Source organism: Rhinopithecus bieti, unplaced genomic scaffold (genome assembly GCF_001698545.2).
Source record: "Rhinopithecus bieti isolate Rb0 unplaced genomic scaffold, ASM169854v2 scaffold_36840, whole genome shotgun sequence".
In the NCBI taxonomy this organism is placed as follows: domain Eukaryota; kingdom Metazoa; phylum Chordata; class Mammalia; order Primates; family Cercopithecidae; genus Rhinopithecus; species Rhinopithecus bieti.
Window position 1 is genome coordinate 2,269,930 of NW_016816502.1, and position 21,562 is coordinate 2,291,491.

Here is a 21,562-nt window from a genome sequence, read left to right on the forward strand (position 1 = left end):
CCCCTTTTTTTTTTTTTTTTTTTTTGGCTTATCTATGCTTCATGCTGGTTCCATTCTCAGGCAATTCTCTCATCAAAACATGTCTGTGGGGTCATCTATTCCCAGTGAACAATAAAATGTCAGAATTCTTCTGGGCCCAGTACATTTCTGAAGAGTCGATAATGGATTTTTTATATAGCAGTGATAAGGCAGATATTCAAATGTCTCCACAAATACTTTTTGACTTACATAACTTTTATATTACCTTACATGTTACATGCCTAATAAAAATGCTAGTTGACTGAAAAATGAACAAATAGATAAAGTCCCTGTATTAATTGCCCAGAAGATAATTTCTAGTGTTAAAATAAAGAAAAGAAAAGGAATAAGGAGGTGAAAAAAGCATTGTTTTAAAATCCAAATCTGGATCAGGTGCAGTGGCTCATGCCTATAATCCCAGCACTTTGGAAGGCTGAAGTGAAAGGATTATTTGAGCCCAGGAGTTTGAGACCAGCTTGGGCAACATGGTGAGACCCTGTCTCTACAATTTTTTTTTTAAAAATTAGCTGGGCATGGTGGTGCATGCCTGTAGTCCCAGCTACCTGGCAGACTGAGGTTGCAGGATCACTTGAGATGGGGAGGTCAAGGCTGAAATGAAATGTCTTCATGCCACTATACTCCATCCCGGGTGACAGAGCAAGATCCTGTCTTGAATAAAATAACTGAAATCTGGGTTCAGATTTTATCTTCATCAACAGGTGCATGACCTGAGCAAAATATTTTATGTTTTTAGCCTCATTTCTTTACACCATGAATACTCATAGTGCTTTTTTACCTAGTATCATGATGATTAAATGCAATGATGCAGTAGGTTAAGCTCTTCAGATAGGACCTGGCATAAGAAAGCTCTCAATAAATAGCAGCTATTATTAGCAGTGAACTTGAAACATAATAATAGACTCTCAGAAATGTTGGTTTCCTCCACTTTTATCTGTTTATTTATTCTTTTTGTCGTCATTGATAGTTTTATTCTATTACATCATTCCATTCAGGGACTGATCCAGATTTTGAGGGGCCTAAAGTTCATATAATTTATAAGGCATTTTAAAGAGAAAGCATACAATACTATAAATAAAAATTAGATATAGGGGGACTTGTTGGCATGATGGCCAAATAGGAACAGCTCCGGTCTGTAGCTCCCAGCAAGACTGATGCAGAAGGCAGGTGATTTCTGCATTTCCAACTGAGTTACCCTGAGTTACCAGGTTCATCTCATTGGGACTGGTTGGACAGTAGGTGCAGCCCATGGAGGGTGAACCAAAGCAAGGTGGGGCATCACCTCACTTGGGACATGCAAAGGGTCGGGGGATTTCCCTCCCCTAGCCAAGGGAAGCTGTGAGAGACTGTACCGGGAGGAATGGTACCCAGATACTGTGCTTTTCCCATAGTCTTTGCAACTAGCAGACTAGGAGATTCCCTCTGGTGCCTATACCACCAGGGCCATGGGTTTAAGCACAAAACTAAGTTGCCATTTGGGCAGACACCGAGCTAGCTGCAGGAGTTTTTTTTTTTTTTTTTTTTTTTCCAATACCCCAGTGGCACCTGGAATGCCAGTGAGACAGAACCATTCACTTCCCTGGAAAGGGGACTGAAGCCAGGGAGCCGAGTGGTCTGGCTTGGCGGGCCCCACCCCCATGGAGCCTAGCAAGCTAAGATCCACTGGCTTGAAATTCTTGTACCAGCACAGCAGTCTGAGGTCAACCTGGATGCTTCAGCTTGGTGGGGAGAGAGGTGTCCACCATTGCTGAGGCTTGAATAAGAGGTTTTACCCTCACAGTGTAAAGAAAGCTGCCGGGAAGTTCGAACTGGGTGGAGCCCACCGCAGTTCAGCAAGGCCACAGTGGCCAGACTGCCTTTCTAGATTCTTCCTCTCTGGGCAATGCATCTCTGGCAGGGGGGTGAGAGGGGTGGGGAAGGCAGCACCCCAGTCAGAGACTTATAGATAAAACCCCCATCTCCCTGGGACAGAGTACATGGGGGAAGGGGTGGCTGTGGGCACAGCTTCAGCAGACATAAACTCCGTGCCTGAAGGCTCTGAAGAGAGCAGTGGATCTCCCAGCACAGCGTTTGAGCTCTGATAAGGGACAGACTGCCTCCTCAAGTGGGTTGCTGACCCCCGTATATCCTGACTGGGAGACATCTCCCAGTAGGGGCTCACAGACACCTCATACAGGAGAGCTCTGGCTAGCATCTGGCAGGTGCCCCTCTGGGATGAAGCTTCCAGAGGAAGGAACAGGCAGCAATCTTTGCTGTTCTGCAGCCTCTGCTGGTGATCCCAGGCAAACAGGGTCTGGAGTGGACATCCAGCAAAATCCAGCAGACCTACAGCAGAGGGGCCTGACTGTTAGAAGGAAAACTAACAAACAGAAAGGAATAGTGTCAACATCAATAAAAAGGACATCCACTCAGAGACCACATTCAAAGGTCACCAACATCAAAGGCCAAAGGTAGATAAATCCACGAAGATGAGGAGAAACCAGCGCAAAAATGCTGAAAATTCCAAAAAATAGAACACCTCTTCTCCTTCAAAGGATAGCTTTTTGCCAGCAAGGGAACAAAATTGGATGGAGAATGAGTTTGATGAATTGAGAAAAGTCGGCTTCAGAAGGTGGGTAATAGAAAATACCTCCAAGCTAAAGGAGCATATCCTAACCCAATGCAAGGAAGCTAAGAGCCTTGAAAAAAGATTAGACAAATTTCTAACTAGAATAATTAATTTAGAGAAGAACATAAATGACCTGATGGAACTGAAAAACACAGCATGAGAACTCTGTGAAGCATACACAAGTATCAATAGCACAATCAATCAAGCAGAAGAAAGGATATCAGAGACTGAAGATCAACACAATGAAATAAAGCAAGAAGTCAAGATTAGAGAAAAAAATGAAAAGAAACAAATAAAGCCTCCAAAAAAATATGGGACTGTGAAAAGACCAAATCTATGTTTGATAGGAGGCATCACCTAAAAGAGATGGGGAGAATGGAACCAAGCTGGAAAACACTCTTTAGGATATTATCCAGGAGAACTTTCCAAACCTAGCAAGGCAGGCCAACATTCAAATTCAGGAAATACAGAGAATACCACAAAGATACTCCTTGAGTAGAGCAACCCCTAGACACATAATGATCGATTCACCAAGGTTGAAATGAAGGAAAAAATGTTAAGGGCATCCAGAGAGAAAGATCGGGTTACCCACAAAGGGAAGCCGATCAGACTAACAGTGGATCTCCTGGCAGAAACCCTATAAGCCAGAAGAGAGTTGGGGGACAATATTCAACATTCTTAAAAGAATTTTCAACCCAGAATTTCATATCTAGCCAAACTAAGCTTCATAAATGAAGGAGAAATAAAGTCCTTTATAGACAAGCAAATGCTGAGATATTTTGTCACCACCATGCCTGCCTTACAAGAGCTCGTAAGGGAAGCACTAAACATGTAAAGAACAACCAGTACCAGCCACTTCAAAAACATACCAAGTTGTAAAGACCATCCAATGCTATGAAGAAACTGAACCAACTAATGGGCAAAATAACCAGCTAGCATCATAATGACAGGATCGAATTCACATATAAAAATATTAATCTTAAATGTAAATGGGCTAAATGCCCCAATGAAAAGACAGACTGGAAAATTGGATAAAGAGTCAAGACCCATCAGTGTGCTGTATTCAAGAGACCCATCTCATGTGCAAAGACACACATAGGCTCAAAATAAAGGGATGGAGGAATATTTACCAAGCAATTGGAAAGAAAAAAAAAAGCAGGCATTGCAATCCTAGTATCTGATAAAATAGACTTTAAAACAATAAAAATCAAAAGAGACAAAGAAGGGCATTACATAATGAAATGACAGCAGAAATAAATAAGTTATTTGAAACCAATGAGAACATACCAGAAAGTTTGGGACACATTTGAAGCAGTGTGTAGAGGGAAATTTATAGCACTAAATGCCCACAAGAGAAAGCAAGAAAGATATAAAATTGACACCCTAACGTCACAATTAAAAGAACTAGACAAGCAAGAGCAAACACATTCAAAAGGTAGTAGAAGACAAGAAATAACTACGATCAGAGCAGAACTGAAGGAGATAGAGACACAAAAAACCCATCAAAATATCAATGAATCTAGGAGCTGGTTTTCTGAAAAGATCAACAAAATAGATAGACTGCTAGCAAGACTAATAAAGAAGAAAGAGAGAAGAATCAAATAAATGCAATAAAAATGATAAAGGGGATATCACCACTGATCCCACGGAAATACAAACTGCCATCAGAGAATACCATAAACACCTCTATGCAAAGAAACTAGAAAATCTAGAAGAAAAGAACAAATTCCTGGACACATACACTCTCCCAAGACTAAACTAGGAAGAAGTCAAATCCCAGAACAGACCAATAAAAAGTTGTGAAATTCAGGGAGTAATTAATAGCCTACAAACCCCCCCCAAAAAGTCCAAGACCAGACAGATTCACAGCTGAATTCTACCAGAGTTACAAAGAGGAACTGGTACCATTCCTTCTGAAATTGCTCCTAACGATAGAAAATGAGGGAATCCTAACTCATTTTATGAGGCCAGCATCATCCTGATACCAAAACCTGGCAGACATACAACAAAAAAATTTCGGGCCAGTATCCCTGATGAAGATCAATGCAAAGATCCTCAATAAAATACTGGCAAACCGAATCCAGCAGCACATCAAAAAGCTTATCTACCCCGATCAAGTCAGCTTCAGCCCTGGGATGCAAGGCTAGTTCAACATACACAAATTAATAAACGTAATCCATCACATAAGCAGAACCAATGACAAAAACCACATAATTATCTCAATAGATGCAGAAAAGGCCTTCAACAATATTCAACAGCCCTTCATGCTAAAAACTCTCAATAAACTAGGCATTGATGGGACATATATCAAAATAATAAGAGCTGTTTATGACAAACCAAGAGCCAATATCATACTGAATGGGCAAAACCTGGAAGCATTCCCTTTGAAAACTGGCACAAGTCATGGATGTCCTCTCTTGTCACTCCTATTCAACATCTTGTTGGAAGTTCTGGCTAGGGCAATCAGGCAAGAGAAAGATATAAAGGTATTCCGTTAGGAAAAGAAGAAATCAAATTGTCCCTGTTTGCAGACGACATGANAACCTGGCAGCATTCCCTTTGAAAACTGGCACAAGTCATGGATGTCCTCTCTTGTCACTCCTATTCAACATCTTGTTGGAAGTTCTGGCTAGGGCAATCAGGCAAGAGAAAGATATAAAGGGTATTCCGTTAGGAAAAGAAGAAATCAAATTGTCCCTGTTTGCAGACGACATGATTATATATTTAGAAAACCCCATCGTCTCAGCCCAAAATCTCCTTAAGCTGGTAGGCAACTTCAGCAAAGTCTCAGGATACAAAATCAATGTGCAAAATCACAAGCATTATTATACACCAGTAACAGACAAACAGAGAGTCAAATCATGAATGAACTTCCATTCACAATTGCTTCAAAGAGAATAAAATACCTAGGAATCCAACTTACAAGGGATGTAAAGGACCTCTTCAAGGAGAACTACAAACCACTGCTCAGTGAAATAAAAGAGGACACAAACAAATGAAAGAACATTCCATGCTCATGGATAGGAAGAATCAATATCATGAAAACGGCCATACAGCCCAAGGTAATTTATAGATTCAATGATATCCCCATCAAGCTACCATTGTCTTTCTTCACAAAATTGGAAAAACTACTTTAAAGTTCATATGGAACCAAAAAAGAGCCCATATAGCCAAGAAAATCTAATCTAAAAGAAAGCTGGAGGCATCATTGTACCTGATTTCAAACTATACTACAAGACTACAGTAACCAAAACAGTATGATACTGGTATCAAAACAAATATAGACCAATGGAACTGAACAGAGGCCTCAGAAATAACGCCGCACATCTACAACCATCTGATCTTTGACAAACCTCACAAAAACAAGCAATAGGGAAAGATCCACTATTTAATAAATGGTGATGGGAAAACTGGCTAGCCATATGCAGAAAGCTGAAACTGGACCCCTTCCTTACACCTTATACAAAAATTAACTCCAGATGAATTAAAGACTGAAACATAAGACTGAAAACCATAAAAGCCCTAGAAGGAAACCTAGACAATAGCATTCAGGACATAGGTATGGACAAAGACTTCATGACTAAAACACCAAAAGCAACGGCAACAAAAGCCAAAATTGACAAATGGGATCTAATTAAACTAATGAGCTACTTCACAGCAAAAGAAGCTATCATCAAAGTGAACAGGCAACCTATGGAATGGGAGAAAATTTTTGCAATCTATCCATCTGACAAAGGACTAATATCCAGAATCTACAAAGAACATAAATTTACAAGAAAAAAAAAACCGCTTCAAAAAGTGAGTGAATAATATGAACAGACACTTCTCAAAAGAAAACATTTATGCAGTCAACAAACATATGAAAAAAAAACTCATCGTCACTGGTCATTAGAGAAATGCAAGTCAAAACCACAATGAGATACCATCTCATGCCAGTTAGAATGGCAATCATTAAAAAGTCAGGAAACAACATGCTGGAGAAGAAGTGGAAAAATAGGAACACTTTTACACTGTTGGTGGGATTGTAAATTAGTTCAACATTGTGGAAGACAGTGTGGCGATTCCTCAAGGATCTAGAACTAGATTTGACCCAGCAATTCCACTACTGGGTATATACCCAAAGGATTATAAATCATTCTACTATAAAGACACATGCATATGTATGTTTATTACAGCACTGTTCACAACAGCAAAGACTTGGAACCAACCCAAATGCCCATCAATGATAGACTGGATAAAGAAAATTGGCACGTATACACCATGGAATACTATGCAGTCATAAAAATGGATGAGTTCATGTCCTTTTCAGGGACATGGATGAAGCTGGAAACCATCATTCTCAGCAAACTAATAAAAGAACAGAACACCAAACACCACATGTTCTCACTCATAAATGGGAGTTGAACAATGAGAACACATGGACATGGGTGGGGAGGAGGTCATCACACACGGGGGCCTGTTGTGGGGTGGGGAGCTGGGGGAGGGTAGCATTAAGAGAAATACCTAATGTAAACACAAGCCACCATGGCATGTGTTTACCTATGTAATAAACCTGCAGGTTCTGCCCATGTACCCAGAACTTAAAGCGTATATACATAAGGTTTGGGCAGGGTTATAGGAATCTAGAGGAAACTACAGAATCATGTTCACTGGATGCATGAAAAATGTAGTGCCATCCAACTGTTCTGTCACAGTAGTTATGAGTATGCAAGAACTTCAGAGTCAGACCGATGAGGGATCCAATACAGCTTTCCCAGTTTCTACGGGTGTGATCTTTGGCAATTAAAAAAAAGCTATCTGCATTTCAGTTTTCTCATCTGTAAAATTAAAGATGATACTATCTCTAAAGGTTTTTCAGAGAACTAAATGAGGAAATGTAACTCCAATGGTAACAACATCTGACACAGTGCAAAAACAATAACTATTAAATCCAGTTATCATCCCTTATTTTATTCCCAGTAGAGATATTATAATGTGGGCCACAGAAACTTATTGAGCATAACATTTGGCTGTAATAACCTCCCCACCCCACCAAAAAAAAAAAAAAAAAAGAAAATCACGTACTTTGCAGCAATGTGGCTGCAGCTGGAGGCCATTATCCTATGTGAATTAATGCAGAAACAGAAAACCAAATAATATACTTCTCACTTATAAGTGGAAACTAAACATTGGATACTCATGGACATGAAGATGGCAAAAATAGACACTGGGACTACGAGAAGGGGGAAGGTTGAAAATCTAACTATTGGGTACTATTCTCACTACCTGGGTGAAGGGATCAATCGCACCCTAAACCATCACTGTATGTACTCATGTAACAAACCTGCACGTGTATGCTCTGAATCAAAAATAAAAGTTAAGATTTTGTTTAAGATTAGGTATAAAAGTTCATATTTAGAATTAGAATTTACAATAAATTACACATATATAAAATATGGTAAGTATTACAAATAGTGCCAATCAGGACATCTTTTAATTCTAATTATTTGCTTACATGCTTCTAAATTACCTTTTTTGGACTGCATTTTCTTTGGTTGCTTCATTCTGTCACAAGTCTTATATTTTCAATAAAGATAATAGAAAAATAATCAAGTCTCTCCTCTCGAATGATAGATAGAGCAGAATTCATTTTCGAAATTGGTATTTGCAGTTCTTTCAAACTTCCACAGTTTCTTATTTGTAATCATTATTATTATTATTATACTTTAGTTCTAGCGGTAATGATGCATAACGTACAGTTTTTACATATGTATTACTTGTGCCATGTTGGTGTGCTGCACCATCAACTCGTCAGCACCACATCAACTCGTCATTTACATCAGGTATAACTCCCAATTGCATCCCTCCCTCCTCCCCCCCCCCCTCCCCTGATACGGCCCCGTGTGTGATGTTCCCCTTCCCGAGTCCAAGTGATCTCATTGTTCAGTTCCCACCTATGAGTGAGACATGCGGTGTTTGGTTTTCTGTTCTTGTGATAGTTTGCTAAGAATGATGGTTTTCCAGCTGCATCCATGTCCCTACAAAGGACGCAAACTCATCCTTTTTTATGGCTGCATAGTACTTCCTTGGTATCTATGTTGCACATTTTCTTACTGTAGTCTGTCACTGATGGACATTTGGGTTGATTCCAAGTCTTTGCTATTGTGAATAGTGCTGCAATAAACATACGTGTGCATGTGTCTTTATATTTGTAATCTTGTACGTGGAGCTGCAGCTGCAGCTTCTTGCTGAGATGGCACTGCTTTCAGGGGCAGACTTTCAAATGTTTACAGTCCTTTGATCTCAGTCTTCATATTCTTTGATAGCTGCAGTTTCTAGGTTGGCTAAGTCCTAGCTGCCGCTGTGTCCTGTCCTACTCTGGCTACTAGTCCTGGAGGGATTGAGGGGATGGGAGGTGGTGGTGAAATGCCATGAAGTCTAACACTGACTTCTGAGCAGAAAAGAGGGAAAAATCTCATTTGTGGCTTTCTCTTTGGAGTCAAAGTCTGGATACTCCAAGAGGTCCCCTGGGACAAGGTTGTCACTTGGGCTGGGTGGATGTGAAGGTAGGACTAGCAGCCTCTCCACTCCACCTACAGATCTAAGACCACCACGAGGGCAGAGAGGGTGACCCTCAGTCTGAGGTCGATGATTCTTTCCCATGTAGAGTTTATTTAGCAAATAAAAATGTAGGTTGCATCTGTTATTTGGGACCTACTTAAGTGAAAGTGTTATTCATTGTTTATCTGAAATTCAAACTTAATTGAGCATCCTGTATTTTATTTGGTAACCTTATCACTGTGGCCCTACATGACAGCTTTGAAAAGGGTCCATGCAAGGAAGGGGCCCTGAAGCCAAAGTTTCATTAGCATTGTAAATCTGTCCTGATTCTAATGTAAAGCTTAACCTCAGTTACTGTTAACCAAGGTTAACAATAAAATGTTCACCAAAAAGTGCTGAATCTAAAGTACCAGATTTGACTAGAGGTTAAAAATATTTTGTTTTCTCTTTACTTTCCTCCTTAAAGATCATTTTGTTCAATTAGGTCCATTAATTTAATATGTTGATATTTTTAAGTCTTAATTCTGTAGTACATCGCATTAACTATGTGAACTACTTCTAGCATCATTTGATTCTTAAATTTGATATGCAGGTGATAAGCCACTCCTTTAAATACCAGAAAGACACAGGCAAATTACCTTGGCTGATGGGTTTGAAAGAATGATTATTCTAGGCCCTGTTGCTTTTAAAACAGCCGGACCAATAAGAGTGAAATCCCCAAACTACAAAATTTAAGTTTGTTCTTTATTCTAGCATTTATTCTTTCCAATAACAATATTTGCTTGGGATGATTTGCAAGGATTTAATATGGGGGGACCCTGAGGGAAAAATTTTTGGGTAAGCCATCTCAAAGGCAGTTTTTCTGCCTCTCTAAAGTTAAGTCCATTAGTATTTGCTTTGGTCATGCATTGTTACTTTGGCCAATCAGTTGTGACTAGAGCAGGAGTGTAGGATTTACTCAATACGTATAGCACTGAGTCATAGCAACACAGGTAGTAAAGAATCAGCTTGGGTTACTGTCTCTCAAAGATAGAAGATGCTCAAAGATTTGTGACTTTCCCCTGAAGTCTGAAGAGAATAACAAGCTATTGAGTTTTGTCAAAATTATAGAGAAATATTGATGAGGTTGAGGCCAAGAAGAGAGAACTATAGCTTGTCTCTAGGCAAGTCTGCACCCTTTAGATAGAGATATCATTCAATCATGCAAAGTGAATCGTTCTACCATCTAGTTCATTTTTCCCCATCATGTACATGATGCTATGATGAAACACTTGACTATTAGTTGAAATGGGGTTTATACTAGGCCTTCTTCATACACCAGTTTAGCCACACTGTCAAAAATCAAACAGTGACGTTAATCTGTAATGGCCTGTTACTGACAAAGCCATTCTAACCTTAGTCATCACTGTTTCCTCTTCTAAGTGTTCATGGACTCTTAAAAACTAATCTCTTCTAGGATTTTTGTCAAGCTCTCTGATCTGTAATTCAATAAATCTACCTTCTTTCCCTTCTAAAAATTGGAGCAACATTTTCCATCCTTCAGTCTCTTGGAATCTCTCCTGTTTTCCATGGTTTCCCAATAATTACCCACAGTGGTTCAGTGTTCAGTAATTATAGACATACATTCTTTCTGTTCCCCAAGATGTAGTTTAGCTAGGCCAAAAGATTTGAAATCGTCACAGTAGTTAGGATCCCTCTCATGAGCCCTCCTGCTCCCTCAGTTTCAGAGTCCTCTGACTATTATTCACTCCTCACTTTTCCTGGGTCCACGACTTGGCAGCGATTGAAATTGTGGGATTCGTAATAGTTGCCAAACTTCACATTTAGTTATGGATCTCCAGAAGGACCTACTAATTGTCAGAGCCGAGTCAAAGTCTCATTCTGAGACTTCACTGATAAACATATTTTATATTCTTAGAGGTTTCTCACAATTGCGATGGGTCACTCCTGGGACCACCATAGCACCAGAAACACAAAGACCATGGAAGTTCATTATTGCTCACTCAATATTGCTTCTTTAATATATTTATTTAATTATTAACTAAAAGCTTAAAAAGGCTGTTGCCCTTTTGATAACAAGAAGGACCCGGATTATTTGTGGGTCTGTGCTTGTTTCATTTGGTTTTTAATTCTCTCTCACTTAAATAAGGACATTATAATGGTTTAAATGGTTAAATATCTCACTTCACAGCCAAGTAATAGTGGAGGAAACATAAGAACACAGCTTAAGTAGAATGAGAAATGTAAGTCTTCGGATTATTCATTGGAATATAAAAGTGAGAAAAAGAGTATCTAGTTCCAATATTTAAACAAACACAATCACCAAGACTTTGATGCTGTTTTTCCACTAACACTGCTGACATCAGACCCTGAACAGAGTTTCCATAAAGAAATTTAATTTTAAATGTCCAAGACACAGTATTGCTTTAAGAAAATTACTCTTTCAACCCCCAAGTCTAGCACAGTGTCTGGCATGTAGTAGTCTCACAGAACAACATTCAGTTGAATTTGCAAGCCACATAAAGAATGTGAGTTAAATCTTGGACCCTTAAAACCATGATAATTTTTTCACAGGCAGCAAGGGCTCAGGGAAAAAGAAAAGGTTTTAGAACAAAACATGCATTGTGAGAACTGTTACTCCAGCAAACAAAAACACATCCCAATAACAATAATACTTCAGTTTCTGTGGGCATTTGAAGAGGCACAATAAAGAGCCAGCTTTTTTTCTTGTCTGTGTTCTTGAAAACATTGGAAGAGGAACAAAAATTTCTGGCAGATAGAGATCAAAATATCAGCTTCATTGCTGTTGGAAAGGGGCCTAGATTTTGGTAAGGCTAGACCTGCAAATACAGATCCTTAGAATTACGGACTTACTTTAATCCTTGCTTTTTTCCAGTGGAGTCCATATGTTACATATGACTACAGAAGAGTCATAAGTCACAGCAGTCCAGACAAACGCTTTGCTTCCCACGTGGAGGCTTCATCCTGTAACCCGGAAGAAGACCAGACGCAGATGTGAACTTCCAGGGAGCTGCTCTTTAAAGGAAGGGGAAGAGAGGAGCTAACTATGCCTGCCCTCTTCCTTGGTTTAAATTCATCAGATAGGTGAATTCACTCCACCTGAGTGTTTGTGTGTTAAGGGTGGAACAAGAAACTGGTGCTTAGGAAAACCAGAGAAGTGGAGCATTGTTTCTACTTAAGGATCTTTTAACGCTTCTTGGCTTAAAATATGTTTATATATTCATCTCCTTCCAAACTCAGGATGGTAAGCAGAGTACATATTTTCCCTATTTTTACAGTTAAGAAATGGAGATGCAGACAAAATGTGTCATAGTCACTTGAAACTCATTGTGTCAACATGAATCTGTAATCCGACCACCCCCACCTCCAACACCCAGCTAGTTGTTCTCTCAACAGATAATGAAGAGTGATCCTTGATGATTATTCTTAGGCTGTAATCCTTTCACCCAGCATTATTTCAACAGCATCTATCTATCTATCTATCTATCTATCTATCTATCTATCTATCTATCTATCTATCATCATCTCTGTGTCTGTCATTCATCTCTCTGTTCATCCATCCATTCATCTAAGAAAGAAGGGGTACAGGGAGGGAATTTGTAGTGAGAGGCTTCTGACAGAACTGGCCTTAGTCCCAGCCTAAGTAACCTAAATAAGTTTTTTATCCCCTTAGCTGGGTGTCAGTGGTGTCATTTTATGGCGGGAAGTGAAAGAAGACTTTCTAAATCAATGAACAAGTCAGAAGCCTATCCCTCAATTAATTGTCATAAAGAAATCCCACCCATCACAACCAAATAGCATAATTTAAATTTTTAATAGAAGTATGAAATAAACACAGAACAGCATATATATCATAAGTATACAGCTCAGTTAATTTTCAAAAACTGAACATGTGTAGCCAACACTAGATCGAAAAACAGAACATTACCAATTCTTCTGAGCTATATTATTCTCTTCTGTTCACCCTCACCAAAGGGTAAGTTTATCTGAATTTCTAAGATAATGCATTAATTTTGCCTGCATTGTACTTTTTATGAATGGAGTAATACAGTATGTACTCTGATGTCCAGCTTCTTTTGCTTATTTTTTGAGATGTATCCATATTATTGTGTATATTTGCAGATCATTTATTCCCGTTAGTGTGTTGTACTGCATTGTGTAACTAAGCCACAGTGTAGTTATCCATTCTACTTTTGATAGCCTGTGAGAAGTTAACAATTTAGAGCTATTATAAATAGCAGTGATGTGAACAGTCTTGTTCATATCTCTGGTGCACATATATCTATGTACTTCTGTTGGCTCTATGCCTACAATGGTATTGCTGGGTCAGAGGGTATGTATTTGTTTGGCTTTGTGGATGTTAGCAGTTTTCCAAAGTGTTTACTAGTTTATACGCCCAGCAGCAGTGTCCAAGAATTCCAGTTGCTTTACATCCTCACAAGCCTAGTCGCCCACAAAAATGCACACAAACTAATCCCTGCAATCTGCCAATATGGTACCTTGCCTGGCAAAAGGAACTTTCAGAGCCACAGTGGAGATCCACTGGTAATTCTGTTGCTCTCTGAGGATCTCCTCAGTTTTTCACTGTTGAACCCTGAACAACCATCCACATTTTAAGTGTGAAGGCTACAGAAGAAATTATTTGAACAGCTGCAGAGGGGAGACATCAGAGGGAGTTCAGTTCCAGATAGTTGAAATCATGCTGAAGTTTGTATAGCGTATGGAACAAATGATTCTGTTTGAGGTTAAAAAAAAAAAAACCTTAAAATACCCTCAAAACACCAGTAGTTTAATTAAGTTCATTACATCTGACATGATTAGTAGTAAGATTCATAAACTATCAGTTTCTCCTACATCAGTCATGTTTTTGACTGTCCACAATTATCTAAAACCTATTTTACAAACCTCCTGCCAGAAAGTCAGATGTGCGAAGTAGAATGACTTTAAGACAGTATATCTTTACATTATGTGGGAGGCTAACAAAGTAGTAAGATCTGCTATGATACAAAGCTGAGTCATGTGAAAATAATCATATTTTAGAATTTGATGTCAGTGAGATTAGCTAGCACTCTAAAGTTCTTTGTTTAATTTGCTAGGCCATAAATTCAGTTTTCTTATAGTCATATAGACAAGATTTAAACACATTACTGAGTAAACAAAGTACTTTTAGAGATTTGCTCATAGTTATACTTTAAAGTTGACACTATTCTTTTAGGAGGCTGATATTTCTAATTTTATATTGTCCTTTTTGATAAATTGGCTTCTCTCTGCATATGTTCTAGTTTTTTCTTTGTAGTATCTCTTTTTTATTATTTCATCTTACTAATACTTCCTCGTGTCTTCTGAAATTCATCATCGTTTCCTCCATCTCTCAAGGACATACAGAAAGTATGATACATAAATACATATACATGTATATGTGTAGATGGATGGATAGATAGATAGATAGATAGATAGATAGATAGATAGATAGATAGATAAATAGATGTCTGGGGCCCATCCTGGATCAATCTGCTGTGGAGGAAATGGGGGTCAAAGCAAGCTAAGCATGGCCACTTGTAACTGTCCCTTAAGCAAAGCAGCTTTCCTTAGAAAGGATTGCGTATGCGGCAGGTAGCATGACCAATGATCTTAACAGATTCTTTGACTTCATTTTAATCTCTTTTCCTAAGTTGTTTCTTAAATTACTGTTGCTTTCACACTGAACTCCCTTCTCTTCTCATTCACGCTTTAAAAGTTTCCCAGGTGATCTTATTTATTCAGTGACTTTTATAGCACTTGCTCTATCTCTAGCCCAAATGACTTACAGGTACTCCAGGTTCTAGATATCACACAGGCACTAAATTCAAAACATTTCAAAATAAATCCATTATTTTATATATCCAGGCCACAAATGCTTTTCTTCCTGTATATCTTATGTCAGAACCATAAAATGCATATAAATACTCATTTTCTTTATATATAATTTTGGACATAAGATGCATATAGTAATTTTTTTTACCGTATTTTCTCACTGTAACGAAAATCTCGCTTACTTTAACATAAGTAGAATTCATCCATAAGGATACTTTAAAGTAAGACAATACACAGAAGTATATAGGGATAAGCAAGTCCTCCTCTCATTTCTGACCTCCGTATTCTAGTCCTCTTCCTCACAGGCATCGACTCTGCTCAACGTCAGCTACCTCCTTGCAGGGATACCCTCTGTATAAATATATATGCATGTGTATTTTTCTTAAAATTTATATTCTGCTGTGGATACAGTTATTTCCTTGTTTTTCCACTAACAGTATAACTTGAATACTTACTATAAAAATAAAATAAACTCAGAAATGTTTATAGTAAGAATTTACATAAGTAAAACTTCCTTGTAGTTTCTGATTTGGGTTCTTAAAACGAACTATACTGTAATCCTGTTAGATTACGTCCTTTCAAGGAGGAAATGCTTGAAGCTATTGTTAATGATTTGTAATTTGTTTTATACACTTTTGTTAAAATAGTATGTTTTATTTTTGTACTTTCCTCACCTGCTGTCTAGAGGCCATACAATTTTAGCTTTTTTTTCTGACATTACCGCTGTATTTCAAAACAATGTGCTCATCTTTCAAAATGTGCTTTATCTTCATCAATTCTAGACATCATCTATTGATTTTTTTTTATAAAGTCTCTCCTACTAATTCCCCTAGTCAATTTTTCAATATAATTATATCAGAATTTTGGTTTAATTAAGACTACATTTTACATTATGAATATTTGTAAGAATTATCTCCTTAGTCAAGGACTTAGTAAGTTCATGATTATCATTTGGGTTTTCTTGCAGTAAGTAAGTGTTAGGTTCAGGGGTCTGGGTCCAGCCTATGCTGCGGTCCGAGGGGAGGAGGGGGTTGGTGGGCAGAAAGAACACTCAGGGGGCCATAGGCAGGTGAAATGTAGTTTTATTCGGCAGCTTTTTCATCAGCAGCTTAGCCACATTAGCTCTCTCACACTGTCCGCCTTTATCATGGGTGTCTGCTCCAGCTCTGTGGCTTCTACCACCCCCACGCCTACAGTGGCACAGCTGGCTCTCCCTCCCTTGCCTTCTGGGTCAGTAGCTTAACTCTTTTTCTCTCTTGGCATGAGCAAGAGCAGTGTTGTGCCATGCCGTGCCATGCCAAGCTGTGTCCTGGCTCCCCTCTGTTCACGTGCAAGATGAACAGCTTTGGTTCGCTCTCTCTCTTTCTCTGGGTACCAGTGCCTGAACAAAAGCTATGTTCGGTTGAGCTGAGTCAAGCCCCTGTGCCCAGTGTCAGCAGGGCAATTATACCTTTTACAGACAATAGTGGCTCAGAGCCAAGTATGAACTTACACAAATAGGTTATATAACAAGTGGAGGTGTGTGCCTGCGTGCCAAACTCGCTGAGTCATGCAGGCCTGGATATCTGCATTGGTCTATTCCTTAATAACCTTTTGTTACTGCTCATGACTGTAATATAGCCTTTAATCTTTTTGAGGATATTAGTTATATACTTTTGAAAGTTTTTTTGTGCTCCTTGCTTATTCTCTTTTTTTCTGGACTTGATTTTCTATTATTTTGGGCCTGTTTTTTTACATTAGAGACTTTTCTCAAACACCTGGCAATGCTTGACTCCCCACTTACAGTTAACAGGAGGCCCTGAGAAGCAAATGGAATCGCTGAGTGCAGTTTGACTGGCAGAATTCACTGTAGGATAGTAAGGCAGCAAGGTACCCTTCTGATGTAGAAGATAGTAAGAAATTTTTCTCTTGAGCTGCTCAGTTTCACAGTGAAGCATTCTGTAATCCTCTGCCTTGCAGCTTTGGAGGATGAAGCAAGGCCTTTGCTCTGACTGCTAAATAATAGGCTTTCTATCACTTCCCTTGTTTTTGGTCTTACGGTTTAGCCCAATTTCTGTGGTACCTTTGACCATCAAGTCCTGAAGCTTTCTAAGTTTCCATAGGGAAAATTGGCTCCATTCACAGCTGCAATCCCTCTGCAGGTGTCTGCACTTTAGCATTCCTGAACTTTGCTTTGTCGAGAACCAGCCTTCCAGCTGTTTGTTATTTATTTGTATTTTCCAGTTATTTATTGACATTCCTCATCTGCTGTCATCTCCTCACCTTTCTCACCTTTGTCCTTGAATTTGTACTTTAAAAATCATTTGTCAATTTGATAAAATTTTTGGATGGAAAGAAAATAAACATGTGGTGAATATTTGTTTAATTGAAATTGTCATGAATCAGGAAGAAGCAAAGGGTGTTGAAGGGTAACTGGTTAGGAATGTGTAATGCAGGGGTTAACAAATTACTGCTCCCTCCAAACGTTGCTTACAGCAGATGAGCTTAGTCTGGTTTTACATTTTAAAGGGTTGTGAAACAAAACAAATCAAGACAAAACAAATCATTAGAGACATATGTGGCCAAAAAACAAACAAACAAGCAAACAAAAAACCAAAAAGCCTAGCATAATTGTTACCTAGCTCTGTACAGAAGGATATTGCTGACCCCAGTTTTAGTGCAGTGGTTCTTAACCTGGGAGCATCAAAAACAGACCTATGACCAGGTCTCACTCTGGACCATTAAGCAAAAATCTCTGTGGGCAAGGCTCGGGGGTGATATTAGTATGCAGTGAGACTATTATGAAAACCCTCTCCTTCCAAAATACAGCATTGTCTACACCACCAAAACACTATCACCATCCTACCAACAAGAGCAACTGATACATTTCTATGCTTCTTATTTACTATTTATTTTATGTTTATTTACTTTTTGAGATAGGGTTTTGCTCTGTTGCCTTGACTGGAGTGCAGTGGTGTAATTATGGCTCACTATAGCCTTGACCCAGGGCCCAAGCGATCCTCCCACCTCAGCCTCCTGAGTAGCTGGGAGTACAGGGGTCCACCACCATGACTGGCTAATTTTTTTTTAATATTTAGTAGAGATGAGGCCTCTACATGTCGCCCAGCCTGGTCTTGTACTCCTGAGCTCAAATCCCTCCTTGGCTTCCCAAAGTAAGCCATCACGCCTGGCGTATGTTTATTTTTGGCAACATTATATGCACATAAATTGTTTGTACAAGGCTGATGATTAAAGTGAAAGTCCTCTGTGTCCCTCTTCCCCATTCTATAAGTATAGCCTCTTTACATTTTTTAAATTAATTCTTTTCTCCATATTTCTAAATAATATGTTTATATTGCTTCTTCAGGATTTTCCAGTTTTAGACATTTTCTATTCACTTTCTACCATGAAAAATAAGGATTTAGTTCCCTTTCACAACTACACCCTCCCACACACATGCAAGCTTCCCAGATCCACTCCATCCTTTTTAATAGTTTTCATTAGAACAATATTCATTTTATTAAATATGTTCATCAGTATGTAAATGCTATTTGCAGCTGAGCAATGCCATAGCCAGTGATTATGTTCTTGCACTATTATGTTCTTCCTGAAGTTAGTAATTAACCTTACCTTTGATTCCTCTCCTTAGTTTTCCATATATATATGTATATGTGTGTATATATATACACACACACATATGTATATATACACACACACACATACATGCTATTCAAAACTAAACTGTTGCCAATTGTCTAGGTTTTCTCTCAGTATAGACATCATGTATTCTATTAATCTCATGTTTGTGAAACAGCTTCTCCTAGAGCCCAGACTGGAGGCTTACTGCACCTGGTGCATAGTTGTCATTGGACTCTGGTTTTCTTCTTTCAGAGATGTTCTTTGCCTCTGCATTGTATGGAGTACTCTGGTTTCTAGAGCTCAGATATTCTTCTTTCTTGGTTTAAGACTTCATCTTGGAGCAAATCTTTCAGTAACTTTATGAGAAAGAGTGCCTGGGAGACAAATGCTCCAGATGTTGCATGTCTGAAAATGTAGATAATCCACCAGCATGTTATTCACAGTTAGCTTGCAAATAGAATTCTAGGTTTAAATGTATTTTCCTTCATATTTTAATGGCATCAATTCTACATTATACAACTTCCAGTTTTACTGTTTGAGCAACCTGAAGTCATTCTAATTTTATATGTTTGTGGTGCAGAAGATTGTATTTCCAAAAATGGTTGCAAAATATCTTTGTCTCACATGCTCTTCTACAATGTGATCTTTCTACTCTCCCATTGAGATCTGTGTAGTTTCCCTTTGAATCTGCATGGCCAGTGATTTGCTTATATACAATGCCTTATAATGGAAGTGATGTTGGGGTAATTTTGAGGCTGGTTTAGAAGAAGCAGTATGCTTTTTGCCTTGTTCATGGGGACACTTGTTTGTGGAACCCTAAGTGGGAATATAAGAAGTCTGACTACCCTAAACATTATGTTCTAAGGAAACTCAGGGCAGATAGGCCTCATGGGGTTCCTCTGTCAACAGCCCCAGCTAAGGTTCGAGCTGACAGCCAGCATCAAATGCTAAATATATGAGTGAATGAGACTTCAGATGATTTGAGCCATCTGTCCGTCATCTCTAGTTGTCTTCCCAGCTGAAGTCATACAGACTGTGGAGAATAAATAAGCCATTCCTACTGTGCTCTGCCTAAATTACTGACCCACAGAACCCAAGAGCATAATAAAGTTGTTTTTTTAACCCACTATGTTGGGAGAATTTGTTGCATGACACTAATGACTGAAACAGTATGGGACTTTTAAAAACATTTTTGAAAACTCTTAGGATTTCATTTCTGTTTTTCAGTGTCCTGAAAGTTTATGATGGTTATGTCACTCATTGTAAGTCAACCCTTTCAGTGTGAAAAATTCATATCTTTCAGTTCTTAGAGATTTTATTGAATTGTTTTGGCAGTGATAGTTTTCTTTTGTTTTTTCTTTTCAAGTTTCTGTTATTTAGAGGCCAGAATTCTTGGGCTAATAATCTTCTAATTCTCTCACTTCTTCTTTTTTTCTTTTATTTTCCAGCTCTTAATTTTAAAATTTTAATTTCTGGAAAATTTCCAAACATTATTTTCTCATTCTTGTCATAGTTTTAATCTTCAACACTTTCATTAAGGGCATTTTGTTCTTTTTCTCTTTTCTAAAATGTGTGCAATTTCTCTTCTTGTCTATACTAGGATATTAGTAATCATTTTTTGTTTGCTTGTTTTCTTTCCTTTTAAAGTTTTCTTGTACTTGAATAGTCTCTGTTGCTTAAAAGCTGCTTTTATCTATTTGTTTTTGTCTCTTTCTTTGATGCTTTCTGATCCTTGGTTGTTTTCTCATAGTTAAGAACAGGACACTAAAAATGGAGAGGAGTAGTTGGTTGGTGGCTTTACTAATTGATATTTTGTCTGGGCCATTTCATTGGGGGAAGTCCTGGTATCAATATTTTTATCTTTTTTTGGAGGGAAGTGGCAGGAACAGATATGATTCCTTACCTCGGTCTGTGCCTGTTGTCTACCAGCCCAGAGATCCTCTATTTTACACTCCAGAGAATAAACCTCAAGCCCCCAGCAGGAGAGGACAGTTGTTTAGCTGCATGGACCTGGCATCTAACATGAAGAGACTTCAACCAATCTCCCAGTTTTTGTCCTATCTTCTTTATATCTGGAGCTCTCCAATATCCTCAATTCCTATGCATTTAAGGGTTTGCAGTGTGAATTCAAATATTTACTTGTTTCTTCTGCCCAGACTTGAGATTTAACTTTCAGAATTTAGCTTTGCTTCTGCTAAGTCAGTATCACTCATTCATCTTACAGCTTCCAAAATTTTGTGACTGTCATTTTCTTTCCTTTTCCCTTTGTCTTTGGTTGATATGCATTTTTAGGCAGCTCTTTGCTATGATTTTAACGGAAATCAGAGAGGCAAATAAAGTAAATATATGTACTAAATCTACCTTCTTTACTGTTAAATTAAAATATGTACATCAAAGGAATCTCTATATTAAAATTTAGAATTTGTTAACTAATCTGGGTATGTCTCATTGAATTTCTTTTCTTTTTTTTTTAAATTATACTTTAAGTTCTAGGGTACATGTGCATAACGTGCAGGTTTGTTACATATGTATACTTGTGCCATGTTGGTGTGCTGTACCCATCAACTCGTCAGCACCCATCAATTCGTCATTTATATCAGGTGTAACTCCCAATGCAATCCCTCCCCCCTCCCCCCTCCCCATGATAGGCCCCGATGTGTGATGTTCCCCTTCCCGAGTCCAAGTGATCTCATTGTTCAGTTCCCACCTATGAGTGAGAACATGTGGTGTTTGGTTTTCTGTTCTTGTGATAGTTTGCTAAGAATGATGGTTTCCAGCTGCATCCATGTCCCTACAAAGGACGCAAACTCATCCTTTTTTATGGCTGCATAGTATTCCATGGTGTATATGTGCCACATTTTCTTAATCCAGTCTGTCAGATGGACA